This window comes from Apteryx mantelli, chromosome 7 (assembly GCF_036417845.1).
Source record: "Apteryx mantelli isolate bAptMan1 chromosome 7, bAptMan1.hap1, whole genome shotgun sequence".
Classification (NCBI taxonomy): domain Eukaryota; kingdom Metazoa; phylum Chordata; class Aves; order Apterygiformes; family Apterygidae; genus Apteryx; species Apteryx mantelli.
The window spans coordinates 39755529-39775416 of record NC_089984.1 but is presented as its reverse complement, the minus strand read 5'-3'; the positions used below and the strand labels follow the sequence as shown (position 1 = coordinate 39775416).

General features: G+C 39.6%; 1 long non-coding RNA gene across 1 annotated transcript; it reads left to right on the top strand.

Annotated features, from left to right (window-relative positions):
- The first annotated feature begins 3371 nt into the window (after positions 1-3371).
- On the top strand, positions 3372-19623 carry LOC136992426 (uncharacterized). The gene is made up of 4 exons (XR_010884668.1): positions 3372-3548; positions 5524-5662; positions 7559-7675; positions 18620-19623. It is a non-coding gene; the product is annotated as an uncharacterized lncRNA (long non-coding RNA).
- Positions 19624-19888: the final 265 nt, after the last annotated feature.

The following is a 19888-nucleotide window of genomic DNA, read 5'->3' as shown; positions in this document are numbered from 1 at the left end:
AGTGTCCAGTGCATTTGAGTGAATAAAAAGTAACAAAGACAGATAATGCCTTTCTCCTCAGCTTCTATCAATTTCAGAAGAAATAAAATTAAAAGGTATAGAATATTTCTGGAGGTGGGGGGAGGGTAAGGAGGAGATTACTTTTTATTTTTATTGATTAGTGCCCCAGAGCTGTGACCTAGAACACTCCTGAAAGTTTCTTCCTCCTCCTTTGGTCACTCCATACTGTTCCGTTTTGCGTACACTTTGATGAAGTGGTTTTCGGTCTCCTGTGGTTGCAAAGGCTCTACAGAGCCAGCACTGCCATGATACTCTGTTCTAGTCCTGTGCGCACTGCTGCCTGGCTGGGCATATCACTAACGCATGGGGCGGAAGTCTTGACAAGATGAATTTGCCAAGTCACTTAATCCAAGTTACTGTCCTTCTTTCTGTAAAACAGGGAGGAATGGTATTTAATCACTCCTACAAGAACTCTGACTTCTTCAGATGAGTGATTGTAGGAAAGTGCAAAGAACTACTATTTAGTGCTGTGGAAGAATGAAAGTCCACCAAGCAGTGCTTTTATCAAGAAGATGACAGATAAGTGAAGGCCAGGGACAAATTACAAGAGAGTTTTGACAAATTTAAAAAATAGACAGCTGAATGGAAATGTTTAGATACTAGGGGATTGTACCAGGTGACCTCCGAAGGTCCTCCCTATGATTGAATGAAAAAATTTATATGCCTATTAGGACTGTGGGAGCAGATGAGGAATGTAGGACTGTGTGCCTAAACAGACTGAAAGCCTGTTGAAGTCAATAGGGAAGAATTCAACAGCTTGAATTAGGCAGAGGACAATTGAAGTACATGATGGGCTCATGCAAGATTTTAAGAGTCATTCTTATATCAAATTAATGGAGTGTATGAACTGAAAGTAGAGCAAATACAACTATATTTTGCCAAGTAGACAAAAGGTACAAGGATCACCAATGAAGGCAAAAGCACAGTATAGGAACCTGCCTCAGCAACGTAACATTCGCTAGCCTATATGTTCAGTCTTTTGTGTTTTATTCCCTATTCACTCCCTTCAGAGTGTAAATTAGGATGCTCTTTCTATATTTTGTGGTATCATTAACCAAGTCACTGGCTAATGGCGTCTTTAGATGAACACAGTGATCAATAAAAAATAACATTGAAGTTTTAAGGGAAAAACATCATATAGTTAATCTACTGAGAAACAAAATATAGCAGCTGTAAGACACCGTTGATGTGTTGGATTTTTGGTTGGCATAAAGTGTAACTCCTGTTCTTAAAATGTAATTTGTCCCTGCATCAGGCATCTTGTATCTCCAGGTATGCCGTTCACAGAATTAGGTGATGAAGCAAAACTTAATCTCTGCCTGAGCTAGTGGGAAGCCTCAACATGGCTTTGTCCTGGTGTTTTTCCTGTCCTTTTTTTCTCTACAGCCTGAGCAAGTAGCAACTGACCATGTCTTTTCCCCTCATTTTAACAGGATCATTTCTGCTCATAAATCCACTGTTTTGGGGGGCGGGATGAACTCTCTTTTTCCTGTTCTCTTTCTGTCCCATTCCTGGATAGGAGACTGACTGGAATAAAGCATGTGATTTGAACAGTCAACCTGGGGGAAGTACACATAATAAAATCCTTTCCTGGTTGAATAGCCTTGCAGAATGTCAACCAATTTCCCCAGACAGCCAGGACCTTTAGGAGTCATTCTATATCCTTTTATTGCCGTTGCCATAGTGAAAGACACTAATTCACCTTTGTGTGAAACTTAATAAAAATCAGCTCATCATTCACTTCTCTATAGACCATTAGAAATGCTTGTGCTGAATTTTAGAGACAGGCTTTTCACAATCTATTAATCCAATAGCTAAAGAGTTGTTATCTGATTCACTTGTGCAGGATCTTCACAGAACACCAAAGAGTTTCTGTACTTGCTTTGACTCTAGTTGTCTGGAAATAGGCAAAAAGGCACACAGCTACTGTGGTTTAATTTAAGTGGCCAAAATTACCTTTGGGCTAAGTGTACTTTGGTCTTCAGAGGAGAACAGAGCTCTCTGAAAAACCTCTGCAAATTATTAAGAACACTAAATTGATCTGACACTAATCAGAAATAGTCTTTTACTGGCTAAATTAAAGGGGCTATTTTATAGATAACAATGCCTCCATTTGGGTTGTTAGGCAAGTTAACAAAGCAGCGTATTGTGCAGAGCCAAATTACAAGTGACAGTGTGCTGTGGTTTGGTCTACCTGAGGTACATGTTATTGGAAGACAAAATACAGTATTTAATCTTTAAACGGGAAGAGCTGCTTTTGATTTGAAGGTGTATTGCCACAATGGCTTCTATTGGAAGCCACTGATGTTAAAACCTTATTTCTTGGAGTTCTCTAAAACTAGCCCTAAAAAGGCAGGAGAAAATAAACAGGAGGAAGCAAACTACTATGAGCCCTAGGATACGAATATAGTATTTTTTTTGTTTTTTCGTTTATAGTGAAAGCTATCTGTTCAATGACGTAGTTTTGCTTGCTGGAGTGTCTGAACAGTTTTATAATAAATGAGTGCATTTCTCAAATCCAGCTAACACAGTGGCTCTGTCTTCTAAGGCCAGACTTGGATGATTTCAATCAAAGCGGTTTATCCTGCCCTGAAAAATCTAGATCAAAAATATGTTTTTTGTCTGATGCTGGAGGAAAAAGGGAAAAAAAAAGAAAAACTGCTCAAGATACATCTGACATTCATTTCTGGTTCCGAGCGGTTTACTCCATCCAGTCTGAAGGCTTTCGTTTCAGACGAAATTATCGTAGGCAGGCTAATCAAGGCGGAGGTGCCCTCGCTGGGCACCGCCCCTGCCCTTCCCTCGCGGGCCGGGGTGCCCGGCGCTGCCCTCGGCCGCGGTCCCCATGGCAACGGGCAGCTGCGCCCCGGGCGCCCCGTGCCCGGCCGGGCGGGCGGCGGCGGAGCCGGCGCTCCGGGCCCCGCTGGGGATCCCGCATTGTGTTCTGGGCACGGACCTTCTCAATAGGATTAGAATGGCGAAGGGGCTAAAGGCTGTGGGAAAACCTGCGTGTGTCATATTTCTCTCGTCTGCTGTTGTTCCCGACCGTTTCCCCTCAGCTGACAATGGGGTTAAAAAGTAAGAGCAAGCGTTGTGGTGGTTCGATTTTGAATTATGTATTCATGAATCTGCATAACAGCCTTTCAGGGGTGGTATTGTTGTTTAAAGCACAATCTGGGAATTGTGAGAGGAGGCGGGGGAGAAAGGGATGGAGAAGCAGACAGTGAAAACAGGGAAAACTAAGACTTAATCGGAGAGTGACAAATCGTATGAAATGAGATTTTCTTGCCTCCTTGCACTGTGCCTAAGAAACAAGTTTTCACTTGAAAATGCTGACTCCTTTTGCAAGCTAATAATACTTCTATTTTCTCTCTTGGCTAATTGCTTAGATCGCTAAGAGGGAACGAAATAAAGTTACAAACACAGATGTCTGGTCTTCTGATTCTCGCTCATCCATGCGCTGCTGGATGTTCCTGTCTCTTACGCAGGTAAGACGAGCGACTGAGTTACCCTGTTTTACTTAATGGTAGGCTGTGGCAATCACATGTCAACGAGAGGAAGATACATCTCCAGAAGGGGCAAAAATATCAAGTGGCCAAAAAGGGCAGATTAGTCGGCCAGTTTTAAGGAGATAGACAACATGCAACTTCCTAGCAGGTCTTACTGACATAATCTTCTTTCATCCTGTGCCTGAGGACTTCAAGTGTCTGGTTTTCAAAATCTTATAGCAATAGCTGTGGGCCCCAAACACGATGAGGGCCGCAGTGTACAGGAGCAGTAGCAGGCAGAGCCTGAGTCGGCCCTGCATACGCAAAATCCTGCAGCACGCAGGAGCAGAGCCAACACTCGGCTCAGCGTCCTACGCATCAGAAGCACTCCCCCTCCCAATTTCTTAATTGATATAATACATCATTAGACCTCAAAGATATTTTCTTTGGAGCATAAATGATTTTTTATGTTTTATCCTATTTTTTCAGGATGACAGGAAATATAATGGGAAAAAGATGTATTCACCTCAAAAAGACTTCATTTCAAAGTGCAAGAGCCTCTAATCAAACACTAATAGACTCTCCTCAAAGTATTTAAGACTCTTGTTTAATGTGCTGGATGCGCTCCTAGACTCAGAGAACACGTCCTCATTATTCCATAGCACTGGGAAGTGGAAGAATTTTATTTCTGTTCCATGTAGATGTACAATTTGCATGAATGTGCCCAACTAAACTAGCTGATTTGGCACAGCTAACATAAAATTCATTAGTAAGACATACATTATAGAGTCCCCAATCAGCTAGATGTGGCCTGCATTACTGCTTAACAAATGTGCACATTGTCACTTGTGACAGCCTCTGGAATCTGGCCCAAAGCTGCAAGCTTAAAGCACAGGGATTTTCCATAGCATCTATTTTTAGTAATTATATAGACTCTACTTACAGTAGTACCTGGACTGCTCTTGATGTTCAAGGCATTTATTCTTCCTGTGAGGTCAGAGGTAATGAACACAAGCCAGTTTAGCAATGCTAAAGTTCCTTTCTGCTGAATAGGTGGAAACCGATGAGGTTTATGTCAGACCCCTCTCCTCTGTAGGTGAGGCACAACCACAATAAGCAAAAACTTAGAGGCCTTTTTAATGTGTTAGGTGTAATTAGATGTATTTCTGGAAATGTTAGGTGTCTACCTGCTACAGATGGAGTTTAGACAGTGTGCTGTATTTTTCCCATCCCTTCATATTTTTCACAAAATTTTATATGTAAAATATTGGATTTATGTAAACTTAAACATAGCCTATTTTGTGCTGCGTAACTGAGCATTATTTCATTTTCAGGAACTCATGAGCCAAGGGTGAGATACATCTTGCTTTAATTCAGTTGTGTTGTAGATTGGAAGTGACTTTAATTGTTCTTTAGGCTCTGTCTGAAATCCCAGCTGTTGAGGCAGCCTCACTTGGACTGTACTGTTTTTTACAGTGGGGGTTTGCTACACTCACTTCGTGAGGGGATGTTCCTGTAAGCCCCATCTGTGGGCCTCTATGGAGCTTCAACTGATAGTATGTCTTCTTCCAAGTTCTTCTGATATTCCTTTGCTTTTGTGCCATCTTGGTGGACTTTCTCTGTGCTGCTACTCCTGTTATCTTTTCTTTTGTCTTGACTCTTTTTCTGAGTTAGTACCTGTCTTCTGTGACTCGTGTTTCACTGCTATTTGCCTTGTGTTGCTAGTGGATGAATAGACTCAGTCCAAACAAACAGGTTTTTCCTCAGGTTGGGCTGGGATTTCGTAAAGCTGCATGGGCTCATCCTACTATCGGTCATAATACTCTCTGCACATCTCCTTCTCTGTGCATGGTTGACCAGTAGGTAAACCTTCTGGCTTACTTCAAATATGAAAGGGATATCTACATCATGATGTCAAATCTTTAAGCTACTAAAATTACTGTAAAATTCCTTCAAATAAAATCTTGGTTTGTAGGTACAGCTGGTGTCTCACCTTTCCTCTTGTGGCACTTGACGAATTCTGACCAGTTCTAGAAAATGACTGGGTTGCCTGGAACCTTCCTCTGAGATGCACAGATAATGGAAATGTGTTGCTAGCCTCACTCTACAAAGCTGTATGTATCATATTCCCTTCCCTGTAGCTGCACTAGAAATGACTTTCCTAAGCAGAATCATGTCTTCCTGCTGTACTGCTGCAGTCTCCCAGATTGCTGTTCTATTTACTTTGGCTGCCTCCTGCATGTTTTCTTCATGATGCTCTAAACTGCTTGTGATCAGCCTGCATTCACTCACTCGTGCTTTTTTCCTCCGTCCTTTTCCCCCACAGCAGTAGTCCATGGGTGCATTTTCTCTGCCACTTCAATGTTATTTAGTGTTGTTCACCTAGAACTGAATTGCTTCTTGTTCCAAGTACGTCAGTGAAATAGCTGTTAGTCCTCTTCTTTACAGCAAACATGTGAAGGGTCTTCATGACTGTTCAAATTATGCTGTCAATATTCTCCTTTTTAGCGGAACTAACTCTTGTTAGCTTGTATGTGCCCTGCTGCTTTTCCATAAAATGGTTCTCTTTCTGATGTTCCTTCACCAACCTTTTATGTCAGACTTTTTTTTTCTGATTTTAATGCTGTTTTTCCTGTTGGAATGTGCTATTCAAGCTCCATCTGTCTCCATTCCATTAAGCCTTTATCTCAGATCAGTGTACTTCTTCTGCACTAGTGACTATCCTTATTTACTCCTTCTGGATCATTTTGCTGCCTTTAAAGCGTGGAGGCATTTCTCTAAGCCTGGAACAGTTTCTCTCGAAGAAACAGTTTCTTCACATGTCCTACCAATGATCCTGCCCCTATTTGGCAAGTGTTTTTGTCTTCTAAATTAAACACAGAGTGCCAGAGCTTTTTGCTCTGCTGTGTAAGCAGGCTTCCCTTATTTTTCTTCTTGGTTTTTCTGTGGAGTATGTGTGAAAAGAATGATATCTCTCTACAGTCTCTTTCTGTCTGAGATCACAGGACTCACTGAACACTTTCGTTAGGTGCTCTAGAGTTCGGTATTCCTGGCAGTGGCATATCATTCACTTCTTACCTCTTTTACCCAGTGAGATAGAAAAACTTTACTTTCATTTTTTCTTCTTTATTTCCCTCATGGTAAGCTCTAATGTCAGACTCAGTTCTTGCTCCCATTGCTTGCACAAGTGTTTTTACTCTGGAAAGTCAAACACTTGGCAGCCTGAGTCCATGCAGCTTGTTTTCTCTTAAATCCTTTCTTATTCTCTTGTTAACCTTATGTAGGATTCTCTAGTTAGAGCACTTGCTATTGTTATATTTCTATTTGTCCCACAGTGGTATGAGAGAGCTCCATGTTTATAAACTATGCCTGTTTGCTAACATGAGAATTAGGACTTGGAAACATGATCAAACTACCACGTGTCACCAAAGATTTGGGAAAAGTCCTTGTGTGTGCTCCTAACCTTCTGCAAAAGTGAGGCAGTTCATCTTAACATAATCTGCAATCAAAGGGTGTTTTGCTAGTTCTCATTACTTTGCCTTTGCTGTGGGCTAAATGCATGCATAGAGTGAGTTGTAATGCCTAGGCTGACCTGTCATAGCTTTTTGATCAGGTGCATAAGTCCTGTGAGATGTCCTACTTTAGACAGCACAGACCTTGAGCCGCAGTGTGGGAAGTTGGCTGCTTCAGGCATGCTGTGGCCACTTTATTACTGGCCAGGAGGCTGCAACAGGAGGTGATTCACAGAGTGAAATACTCAGCTCCCTAAGGGCCAGAGACTATCATTTACTAGGGCTTTGTGCACACCTTGTGAGTTGCAGCCTCAGCTGCAGCCCTCAGGTGATCTTTGAGTCAATAATAATACCTATATTCAGGTAACCTGGCACATTATGGCCTTGACGACTCCTTGGTATAGATTCCCACCCTAGAGTAGTAGTTATGATGGATTATGAGGCACAGCGATTTTCAAAGCCAATTTGTATTATTCTCTCTCTCTTGCCTTTCTATAGGTTAGACCATCTGCTCCCCTGTGGATCCTAATCAGTGTGAACAAAGAGTTCTGGGTTCTATAGAAAAGGTTCAGTGTATGGGCAATTTACTGCTGTAAAATGATTAATGTTCTTGAGGTAATTTTAAAATAAATTAAGGAAACCATAGCATCAAACTGTAGCATTTCCAAACAATTTCTGTAATGGAATATCATGTCTAGATGTCTGTGACATGTTTGATTTCTTTCAGGCTGGGTTTCTAATTTTATTTAACCAGTGCATGAAACCTTATAACCAAAAGCCCAAGATGTGCTTTCTGGAAAAGTATGAATACCTCCCTGGCAATACTTGAGAGGAAAAAATTAGGCGGGTTGTAGGGCACAGGCCCACAAGCTTGTCACTTTGGATTTAGAAAATGAGGTCATTATGTTTTTTTTCTTCTGCTGCTTTTAAACAGGTTGATGGAGAAAATATGGAGAATAGCAAGTTGCTTGTGTAATCTGTATTTTCTGTTCATTGAACATTGACCCACTTCTGACTGATTTAAGGGAAGGAAGGAAATACAAAAGAATGAGCAGTGTGCGTTGCAAGATTCTTGGTTTGCAGTGCTTTTCTAGGCATTATTATCGTAGACAGCATGTTAATTTAATACCCTGGTAAATACATGCAATTTTTGAATGTTACATTTCTGTTATGCTATAGCATATCAATAAAAGTAGTCAAACTGCATTGACTTTAATTTATATTATATTTTCCCATGAAAGGCAAGCCAAACAAGGAGGAACTCCTTGTTCAATAGCACTTGATTACTTTCACCTGAAAACACCTAGGCTGCATTACAAAAGCAGCACTTCAAAGAAAATAGTCCTTTTCCAAGAATTGTGATATATTGTAGCAAAATGCAATGAGGGCTTTTATTCTAATTGATATTTAAGAAAACAGTAATAATGTTGTCTTTCTGAAGCAATCTTTTTCATGCCATTACAGATGTGCATGTATTCATGGCCATGGGTCTGGTGTCTAAGCGGTGGAGTACAGGACAGGCTTCTTAAAATTCTATTTTAAAATGGTATATTGAGTTAATGTATCCCACTTGGATCTAAGTAGGCCAAGGGATCTTCAATAATGAAGAAAAAGAATTAGAGAAAGTAAATACTTGCTAGCATAAGAGTGCTAATGTACCTTTAAAAGCCCAAACTGTGAAACCCATACAGAACTGAGCAAATACCAAAAAAAAAAAGAGTAAGTTGCCTCTCTCTGTGATGGAAGTTTTGCTTCATGTTGACTTAAAACCACTTCTTCTGCTTTGCACTCTTGACTCTCCCCTTGCTGCCACTCCAGTCAATGACAGAGCTCCCACTGGTTTCGATAGACAGAGCATCAGGCCCTAAATGAAAAGCAGTCTGCGTCAAGAGCAGAAACTGGCTTAGCTGTGGTATTTCCTGTGCGTGCCCTGCATCTTCCACGTTATGGCTGTGCTTTCATTATCCTTCACAGCTATATTGCAAAGTAGTGACTTCCAAACTACCCTGCGGCATTTATTAATAGTGACTAGGTTATGAAGCTGATTCCTAGAGGTATTCCTTATGTAGCTGACTGTCTTCTGTTTCTGTGCAACTGTGACCAGTCTTAAGGTTTCAGTGTAATGACATGATGGTCACAACCTTTTTTCTGATGTGTCTTGTAAATAAGTTCAGATGCCTTTTTAACTCCAATAACTGAAGGTGAAAGCATCTTAAAAATTTTTAAGTTAGCTAGATACAGTGCAAGTTGTTTTGTGAGAAGAGAACTTTGTTAGAGAGGGAGAAGTGTTTTAGAAAGAATAGCTATAGCACCCTGCTTTCCTCCTTTTTTTATAATGAGATACAGTCATACTCATGCAGTGTTAATGGTCGAGAGTAGGATTTGTCAAAGCATGCAGTGGCTGGGAATTAGTGGGATTTGTGCTCCTAGATCAGTTAGATACTTCTAATTCTTCTTTTCCTTTTTTTTCTCTTTATTTCTTTATCAAATCAAAAAAGCCAAAATCAGATGTCTTCACTAGTCATATCTTTCCTTCCAAATGCATATATTAAAGAGACTGTGCTCACCCTAGGCCTGAATTTGGCCTCTTGTCTTTCCAGGTAGATTTTAATATTTAATGACTTCCTACATAGGGCCTCCACTGTCCTAAAATGCCATTTAAAGTCTGTTTTTACGAAGCACATGTTTGGTATACTATAAATGGCTTGAGAATCAGTTTAAAAGACCACATTGTAGAAACTGACTAGCAAAACTACACTTTTTTCCAATTTCCTTGCTGACTAATACGGGAATTGCCTCTGCATAGTCCTTAAACTCTATTTTGTAACCCCCTGTGGTATTTAAAAAAGTATCAAGGTGTCCTGCTCTTGCTAACATTCCTCTAACCCTTTGTATAAGCAGTTTTTTCTTGAGAATATTTATGAGATTGAATGAGCAGTTGTGAATATTAGCATGACTATGTTCTTTCAGTTAATTGAACACATTGCTTTGGTGTATATTATCTGTTATAACTACTTAAAAAGTAAGCAAGTAAGCGGAGAAAATGTTAATTAGATAATTTATATGTAGGTATAAGAGAGAATTACTGGGTGAATACTAGTTTAATCAGATCTAATAGTGACATATAATTGCTGCACATCCTAATTCCAGTTGGGACCTTTCATCTGGTGCAGCTATGCCTCTGAATCCCTTCAGATACAGTATTTGCAAACTTAATCAGGAGTAACAGGTTTTTCTCATGACCTATGTATAGTTTCCCTTCTGAATAGGCTGTTGTGCTGTTACATCTGCAAGTCCCTCTGGCTGTAATATAAAGAGCTCTGTTCTGCCCTTATGCCCCTGTGTATTTCACACTGGTGCGTAGAAATGGCACTACACATCTCTTCTTTCAAGTGACACCGAATGGTTCATTTTCTTCTCTATTCATTGAGGATTTAATTGCCCTGTACATCAAAAGCGGGATATCCCCCAATTACCATCCTCCTTCCTAGAAAATACTTAATGCATATCTCAGGAAATTTGCCAAGATATCCAGGCACTGAGAAGAGAAAGGAAGTGTCCAAACACAGGCCAGAAGAGCTGGGAAAAAAAAAGCTGGCACAGACAGGCAGGTGTTAAGGCATTCCTTTCTTTCTGTGCACCTCCATCTGGGAATGTCTGCAGAGTGTTTCATCTTGTCTGGCATCGGAGCATGGTGCTTTTAGCTGCAGAAAAAGTAGCTAGAGAACTGCCTTTTGACAGCTTTTCAGGGCTTATGCCCTTCCCTCCCAAATGAAGATGTACAGTATTAGTTACATGTTAATGTTACTGTAGCAGTGTTTTTGCAAGGTGCTAGATAACTCTGACTTAAAGATACTTTTTCCTTCTGCCTGCTGTAGCTTACGCTATTTGACAATTTCTGAGGAAAAAATCAGGCCAGATCCAAACTTCTTCAAGAGGTGGGAATTCTGAGGCTACAGGTTGCTGTAGTTTTTGAGTGAAATCTTACAGACAATTAAATTAGATTTTTCATCAAAATGCCGTAATTCCCCAAAGAAGTTCCCACCAATCTTGGAAATTCAAACTACTATAATTTCAGGAGAATGCTTCTATGTTGTTTGTTCCTCTTCAACACATTTTTTTGCTTGTTCTTCCTCTTCCTTTTGTATCTGTTTTACACATCTTCGAAGAAGCAGCTCTATTTTAATTGTGACCACTAGGATTTTTCTAATATAAAAACAGTGAATACATTTCCACTGTAGGGGAAGCTTGCTGAGTGTTTGTAAAGATTTTCCCTTCCAGCTTTGCTGTAATATAAATTTCAGCCAGATATGTTGGTTTTAAATGTTTGCTGTCTCATACAGGAGTGAGGAAACTCTTTCTAGACTGACTACATAGATATCTCTTCAAAGAAAACCAGAAATTTAGAAAAGGCTTCACTGGAATTGGATATCAAGGTAGGGAATGCCTTTGAATTAGTAAGTGATGAAAAAATTATTCAAACTCCCTACAGGTTGCCTAAATAGGACAATCTGGAAGAACTGCAGTGACTTGAAAGCTTTCAAAAGAGACTTTCAGACAATGAAAATTGACTTCTGCTCACATCTTGCACCCAAATCTTTTCAGGGAACCCTAGGAAATGCCCTTGCCCAGCCTAAGTCACTAACTCAGGAGATCTTGCAAAATGTCTCTGCTATAAATTAAAAGATTATACAGTGAAGAAAATGAGAGGGACAGAAGTGTTTTCTAGTTTTTCCTGGATGCAGGCAAGCATGAAGAGACAGTACTTTGGTGAAGACTGTTTAAGCAGCTGGGAAAAAAAACCATTTGTCAGAGAATTACGATAGCCTAGTCTAGACAAGACTAGTGCCTGAATCCGTTTCCAAATCCTGGCAAATTAATGTGTGCTGCAACTTGGAAATATAATTTAGGTTTTTGTAGCGATGTCTTTTGCATTTATACACACGCACACATTCAAAAAAAATTCTGGTTGGTTTACCTTGTGGATTTATCCTTGTGGTTTGTGAGGTGACTATCAGTCATTTGGACCACAAACATAGCAGAATGTTTGCAAATGCCCAATTCAGGCTAATGGAAAGCATCCCCCCTGCCCCCCCCTTGACATTAGCTAAAAAAAAATTAGCTGTCATTCAAACTTGGATTGCAGACAAGCAGGTGGTAAGCAGAGACATCACCTCATTGGACTGCATGAACTGGCAAGTGTTGCTGGAGATCATCTCCATAAATAGGATAATCAAAGTCAAATTTCAATCACTTTTCTGTTTTTTGCATATTTTTCCTTTCCTACTTTTGCGTTTTGAACCCCCACCTGCCATGCTCTCCCTCTTCCTTCTGACAAGGAGAACATGATGGAAAGGGCATTCTGTTGCAGAAGGCTATACTTCACTGGGCTAGCACTCTGGCTGGCTGAACATTCATACAAACACTTTATAATTTAGCATATCAGCAGTATCTAATGTCGATACTAAACAGTCTGTTCCCGTTTGCTTCTGTGTTCTATACAACCCTCGTTTATTATCTCAGAAAAAAACTGCATGCTTTTTATAGGTGTAATAAAACAAAATTTCATTATCTGTGAGGGGTTATGGCTCTTATTTTTAACCAAAGTTTTGTGCTGAGAAGACTTAAAGATGTCAACTCCAGCATTCCCTTTTGTTGTCAGCTTCTTTTAAACTGTTGTGACCTGTTTCATTAAAAGCTGTTCCCCCTCTGCACTCCCCGAGTGTTGTGTTCAGTGACAGACTTTCACTGCTAGCATTGGTTTTCATTATTGGTCTTTGCACTTCTAGCATCTGGGAGTAGCATACATAGCATATGTTCATATAATTTATTTATATTTAGGGAAAGTGTGGTGTAGGTTGCACAATGTTAAATTCCCCTTTGGAAGGCTGTTTCCTTGATGTGTTAGCACAGTGTTTTCAGAGCATTAGTGTTTCCTGTAGTAAAGACTTGATTCACTGTTGTGTCATAACATGAATCCCCCTGATACCCATGTAGTGATATTTTTAGTTTGAAATGAGGGTTCTGATGCTGTGCAATGCACTGTGGTCAAGGAACTTTTATTTTTCTTTCCCTAAAAACCTTTTTATACCTTTGTCTTTTGGATCTTATGTACTAGTGTCAGTCGAAATGAAGGTCAATACTCTTCAAAATAAAACTGGATGGCATAATTATTGTTCCAGCTCAATTAAAAGGTAGGGACTTGAGTGTTTCCATATTAATGTCTGTCATTCTCTTATTTTGAATGACAGTAGTTCTGACTGGGAGCTGCCAAGAATAGTTTGAACATTAAAGATGCATGAGTAAAAACGCTGTATTTTTTAAGCCAGTCCATTTGAATGTCTTGGAATTATGTGTTCATATCACATCAAAACTGCCAGGAATGGCAGGCTTTTTCTTTTGCAGAAAGGAGGCCTTGTAAATACTTGTATTCATTGGAGTTAAAATTAAGTTTCTGTGGTGTTGACTTGCAGCCAGCTTTTCCCACAGGGCAATTTATTTAAAAAAAAAAAAAAAGCCCTAAAATAGTAATGTGCATATGACATATTCTGTCAACTTGAGAAAGACCATTTGGACTAAAGCTTTCTTTGTATTTCTTTCATGCATGGTGCCTTAAAGGAAAAGTGTGGCAGTAAGCTAACTTTCCTTTCTAGCACGTGGCATATGCAATATTTTTCTCTAGTTTGTGCTTTTATAGGTGTGTTCTGTGGGATTATAGTGGAATCACTGGTCTGGGAGAGTTTGCTCAAGACTTGGTCCATGAAGATACCCTTGGTTATTGCACTCTGTTGCTTGGATTTTAAAAAGAATAGGGTTCAACTGGATGTCAATATATTTTTCATGAGAAAACAGAAAAAAAAAATCATGATCTGTCCAGTACTTATGTGCATCCCTGAACAAGTAAACTGGAATTTATATTGCACTTTGTGGTTTCCTTATTTTAATAGACTCAGAAGGCAAAAGTCCTCTATTTCCCCACAGATCTGCCCGTTTGTGTAACAGCAATAGTTTTCTTCCTGCCTTTCAGCCAGTGTCAAAAATAAAGCTTGGACTTTCTCCCACGCAGACATTGTTCATTTTACCTCTCTCTCCTGCTTTCTCGTGGCACAGCTCCACAAATCCTTGAAGCATTGACTGTCTACCACAATGCCAGAGTCTTCAGAAACAAGGACTCTCCAATATAAAGTTCATCTGTATGAAGCTTCTTATAGATAGGTCATTCCCTTTTACAGCTAAATACAGAATGGGAGATTTGGTGTCATTGAATTTCACTGGGAACTTTGCTGGATCTTCTACCTATCTCTGCTTTTAGTCTCCCAAATGATCTTTTGGACAAGTCACAGGTGGATGATTATATTGATTTCTTTTGTGAAAGGTTTTGTAGTTTGCTGGTGCAAAGAAATAACTTAGGGTTCAGGCATTACTATCATATGGTTAATTTGTCCATCCTAGTGAGTATTTCCAGGAAATAAAATACCAATATTTGTAGCTTTCAGCAGTACCTGCTTTGTGCAAGGTTTATTAAATTGAAAGGCTGTCTACTTGTTATCAGTCCTAGGTGGTGTTGCTATATCTGCAATTATGAGTAAAACAAGCCTTCACATTATGTTATTTGATTTTGCAGGGAGAAAAATGCACCAAATGCGGTTAGATTTCAACACCTAGTTTTCTGGTTTCTGCTAACATCCTTGTCTGATTCTGTGCTACAGCTGAAAGTTGCAGGTTTCCCTGAGCAAAGTACAATCAAGGTGGAGTCTTAAAGATGGTCATAAATCAGCCAAGATACAATAGCTCTCTTTTTGACACCTCCTGTAAGCCCCTGGTGAATTCCACTGGGTTAATTTGCAACATGCTGTAGTTTAAAAACAAAATCCCCATTTTGAAGGTTATGTTACTAAAGAGTAACATTCATAAAGATCAGTCACCCAGAAAAAAACACACATCAAAAGAAAATCTTCAAACAGGATCTCTGTTACTACCAATTATAAAATGAATGCATGATACTTTATTATCAAGGAAACTTCATAGACTTTATTATGGTATAGTAAGGCAGTACAACTAACTGCAGTGGCTAAATCCCCTTATGGCCTACATCATGAAATTATAGGTACAGTGAAATCTGTCTTCTGTTCACTGCTAACTCTTTAGCTCAGAAGAAATATCTCTCTCACCCTCCTGTACCTCCCACTTTTCTATGTTTCATTAACATACTATTAAAAAAAAAGAAGTGTGAGAAACAACCTATTTTGTTTCTTAGATAAGCTGTCTTTTGCATGCTGATTTATATTTATCTTGTAGACTACACCTAATTTTTGTTAATTTTTATTTGAGATCTTCATAGACCAAGAGACTCTAAGACAAGTAGCCCTATCTGTCTGTATGAAGCTATACAAAATGGACGTTATGAAAAGGAGTAGGATCAATAAACTGAAATGAAGATGCACTGGGACTCCCTTACAAAGCTACTGAGATTTATGATTTTTTGTTCTATCCAATTTTGCCTAGGTTTTGAAAGATGTATTCTGAAAAATGAAGAACTTCTGTAATTCTCATTGGAGTCAATTAATGGCAATGAATAATGTAAATAAATGAATAAAACATTCTCCACTTTTTGTTTTTAAAGCTTTGTCTATAGCAAAGGCTCTCTGGAGTTCCAAGCTGCATCTTGAGTGGAGAACATGAACCCTTCTAAATACTTTTTTTTGCACAGTATGACAGCTAAACTAACATTTCTGCATGCCAGCTTCTCTTGGAGTATGAGACTGAATTGAGGACAAGAAAGAATAGTGTAGTCTGAAAAGAAAGCTTTTTTGACATTTTAGGTGTGTAGAAGGACCTGTTGCTGTTTGTGTTATGCAAAGCTTTTAGTGAGGATTTTGAAAGTTCCCCCTTGGCTTGTTTGCATTGGCACATACCGCATTAAAGTAATGGAGCTTCTGCCGTGAGGTTTGTGTTTCTTCTGAACTGGGGCTTTGGGGAAGACGATTTGAAGGACTGCTGGTAAACTTGGTTTTCATAGCCAGCCAGTCTAAATTTTTTTTTTTTTTTTTGGGGGGGGGAAGGGGCAGAGGAAGGAAATTGAGCTTGGTCAGCTTCTCGGGCAAAGACTGAGTTTTGATATTGTGCACTAGAAATCGGGAATAGAGCCTGCATGGCAGGTATTCTTTCCCCTCTTCAGCAGTGCTGGAATGCTGGCATTTCTAGTGGAGGCAGAAAAGTCTTTCCCTTCCACACAACCTTTTGCTTCTTCTGTGCCAGTAAAAATAAGAAAATAGCATGGCTTAAATAGCAGACCTCCCTCAAAATAACTCTGTGGTCATGAGCTGAGGGCAGAAATTGCTCGTTCTCTTTAGCATATATGAGATAAACTATTTGCATGACTTTTTCTTTCCTGTGCCACTTTTTTAAAAAGGGGGTTCAGATTTTTGAGTGGTTTCCTTTGAGAAAGTGTAAGGGAACTATTAAACATACTTCTTTGGGAAATATCACTTCAGCCTTCTTTTTACTGCACTGGGGAAAAGAATTATGTTAAAAAAATCTTCACTAAGTGGAACGTAATTGTACTATTCTACTGGCTTATCTTTTCAATCTTATCTATTCTTTGTCATTTTTAGTTGAAATGGTTCTTCCAGGAATAAATCATTTTTCCTAATCAGACAATACAGTCTGATAATTTCCCTACTTTACTCCACAATATACTTTGGTAGGTGGAGGAATAGGGAAAGCTGAGGAATGCTGAAGCACTTCTCAACACCCTCACTTACTGGCATCCTGAGATTAAAGTTCTTTTTCTCACAAAAAAAGCCCTGACCCCTCCACTTTCTTGTAACTCAGCATCCTCTAGATGGCCCTTAGGCATAGCTTACTGCATGATATGCGCAGATAGCTTAATAATAGAATTTCCTGCTGTGAGGGTCTTATGGATTCTGTGAAATCCCGGAGTGATTCAGGGAAATCTGCATTATAATACGCTGTTTGGTACAGGTCTGTGCACTGAGCGGGTATACAAAAGGTAACGGAAACTAAATGTGTCAGGCATCATCTTTCTAATCCAATGTGGAGTCTGTTTAATCTCTTTCAAAAGATGTCTAAAGAACTCCCAGTGTCTTCATTTGAGTGTGCTTTTGCTATTGACTGATATGGGGGCTGGGACTATTGCATGGCAAGGCTCTGCTGACCGGGTGATCTCTGCTTCAGATCTTGTTGAGTTGGAATTTTGCCTTAATTAACACATAGAGGAATGTCTCCTGCTAACCCATCCTTACCGCTTGCTTCAGCCTAGGCAGGAGACTATGATACTCATTCTGGAGGAAGTATTTGTGATCTTATAAATAGCTCTTTTAGGCGCATGAGAAGAGATTTGGGGATTCCTTTCTCTTTTTATCTCAGCTAGGAGAAATAGAAAAGCCCTTAGATATAATACAGTCAGGGTAGAAAGTGTCAGACCATCACAGCTACAGCAATACTAGCACTAAACTCTTAACTGCTCAGTGCACCTATGATTTCACAGGCACCAGCTCAGTTTACAAAAATTTAATGCCTCCTGCAAAGTCCTTTGGCTCAGACCTCAAGCTCTAGGCTCAAGATTCAGTTTATGTTTTTCCTGTGCAAATGTCAGTCTCCTAAGCCAGCTATGGAAAGCTGAATGCCATGGGAATGTAGAACGGTGTTTGGAATTGGGGGATTAAGTGTGTGTTGAATAATAACAAAGTCTTATGGCCCCAAAAGCTCTAGGAACCCTGCAACTCCTGTTGGCTTCTGGAGGGGTCAGTTTGAATACTTGCGTCGTGCTTATAGCTTAAATGCCATTGCTGTGTGGAGTTATGTTATGTTATTGGGGAACATGGAGGAGGGCTAAAATCTGGGTTCTTGGAGGTCTTACATGGTGTTAACCAATAGCAAAGCCAAAGTAATGTACAAGGAAGGAAATGGTTGCACAAGGAAGCAAAATTGGATAAAAAATGAAGAACTGATACAGGCGGGCCAAGCTTTTATCAATACTGATATTTGCTTGCTTGTGTAGCCTCATAATAGTAATTTTTGGCTAGTTTGCCCAGCATAATGCATGACAGCAAAGAGTAAAAATAATGACCACAGAGGCAGATAACGAGAACAATGAATAAATCAAGCGACCTTTTCTTCTCAGTACTCACAAATCATCTTATTGTAAAATTCTAAGTGAGCCTAAGAAAAAAATCCAAATACTTAAAATGGATAAACTCAGGGAAGGACTCGCAGTTCAGAGAAGAGTAGACATCCTGTGATAATCAGGAGCTGGTTGTACCGGCTGTGACTCATTTGAGCTACGTTATGTCTATGTATTAAAAGCCGTAAACTTTGCAAAGACACAGAAGAAGGGGAGAGGTAGGGAAAAAGGCAGAATCCCTTTCTTTTAAACTGTGTTCCAACATTTGGCTTAAATACAGTGTAAGTAATAACAAAAGAACATTGTGTGTTTATTAACTGAACATTAGGACTTGTATGTAGATGTTTACAGAAAGATGAAAACGATAACACTTATGAAACCATTCAAGTTCTGTCTCTCCTTGTTGGCATCAGAATCATCAGTTTCATCCAGTTGCTGTCAGCAGGCTTCCAGCTGTGCCTCAGTGCAGAAGGAGCTGAATCTTTCCAGGGAAAACCTGCGCTGACTCCCGTGGGGATGAGTCTGATCCGCGTTCAGTCGAGAACGCAGACTCCAGCACAACCTTTCTTGTCCTGTGCATCCGCAGAGTCTCAAATTGTCTTGGCTGTTGCACGGCATGCCTTCGTTCAGCTTTCAATAGCACAGTAACCGCCACTTCAGGTGGCCAGAGCCTAAAACACTGGAAGTGCTTCAAGGATGCAAATCATCACATAGGCCTTAATCTTCCAGATTTTTTTTAGGACTCTCTTAGAGGCCTAAGTTACTTTCTTAAGTGGTAGTTAAGGTGATGCTGTCATAGGAGATACATCAAGAATGCATAACAGGAAGAGACTGAAGCTGTTATTGCTGGGACTATTAACAATTTTTCAGTGGGAACTGGTATAGAGCTGTGTATCAATAACTATTTACAGATTGACACCTGGGTACAAATTCTGTCCTTTAAATGTTTCAGTCAAAGCATCAGCACTGGTCTTAACCACTCCAGGGCAGAGGCCCTAAGGTTTACCAGCAGGGCTTTTAATTACCTTGATCTATTTTCAGTAGATGATAGGCAACTGAAGTGCACAACGTTTTCATTCTCTCCTAGCCTTTTTTAACAGTATTGTGTAGTTGGAGCTGGTGGAAAAGATTCAATTGCAACAAGAAAATGTGAAAATACATTGTTGTTTTTTTTAATTCCAAACTTAAATTTAATGAAAATGCAGTTATCGCTTTCTTTATTTATTTCAAATAGCTCTTTCATGTGTTGGGACAAAGGAGCATTGTATTAATTGTGAAGTGTGAAATGTTTTTCTTGTTTGCTTGCAACAACAACTGGGAATACATGGATTTGCCTATTCATGCTTTATTGTTATGACAACATTTTTTCACAAAGTATTTGAAAGCCAGAGCTATGAAAGGAATAAAGTTGGCTATAAATCTGGAGGAGTTTCATGCTTTTGTTTTAAGCTTGCATGTGTGAGCTTTCTCAAAATTGCGAGTCTTTCATCCATGGTGTCTGCCTGACTCAAGGGTTCTTTTCTTGTTCAAATATCCTTTAGTAAAACCCATTTGACTGAAAGGCTGTGCAAACATGAGCTGGCTATGATAAGAATTCTATATGAAATCTTTAATGTGCTTTGGCAGCATGAGTTTTTTCAGCTGTGTGCCTTGGTAAATATTTTTTTTTCTTCTATAGTGAG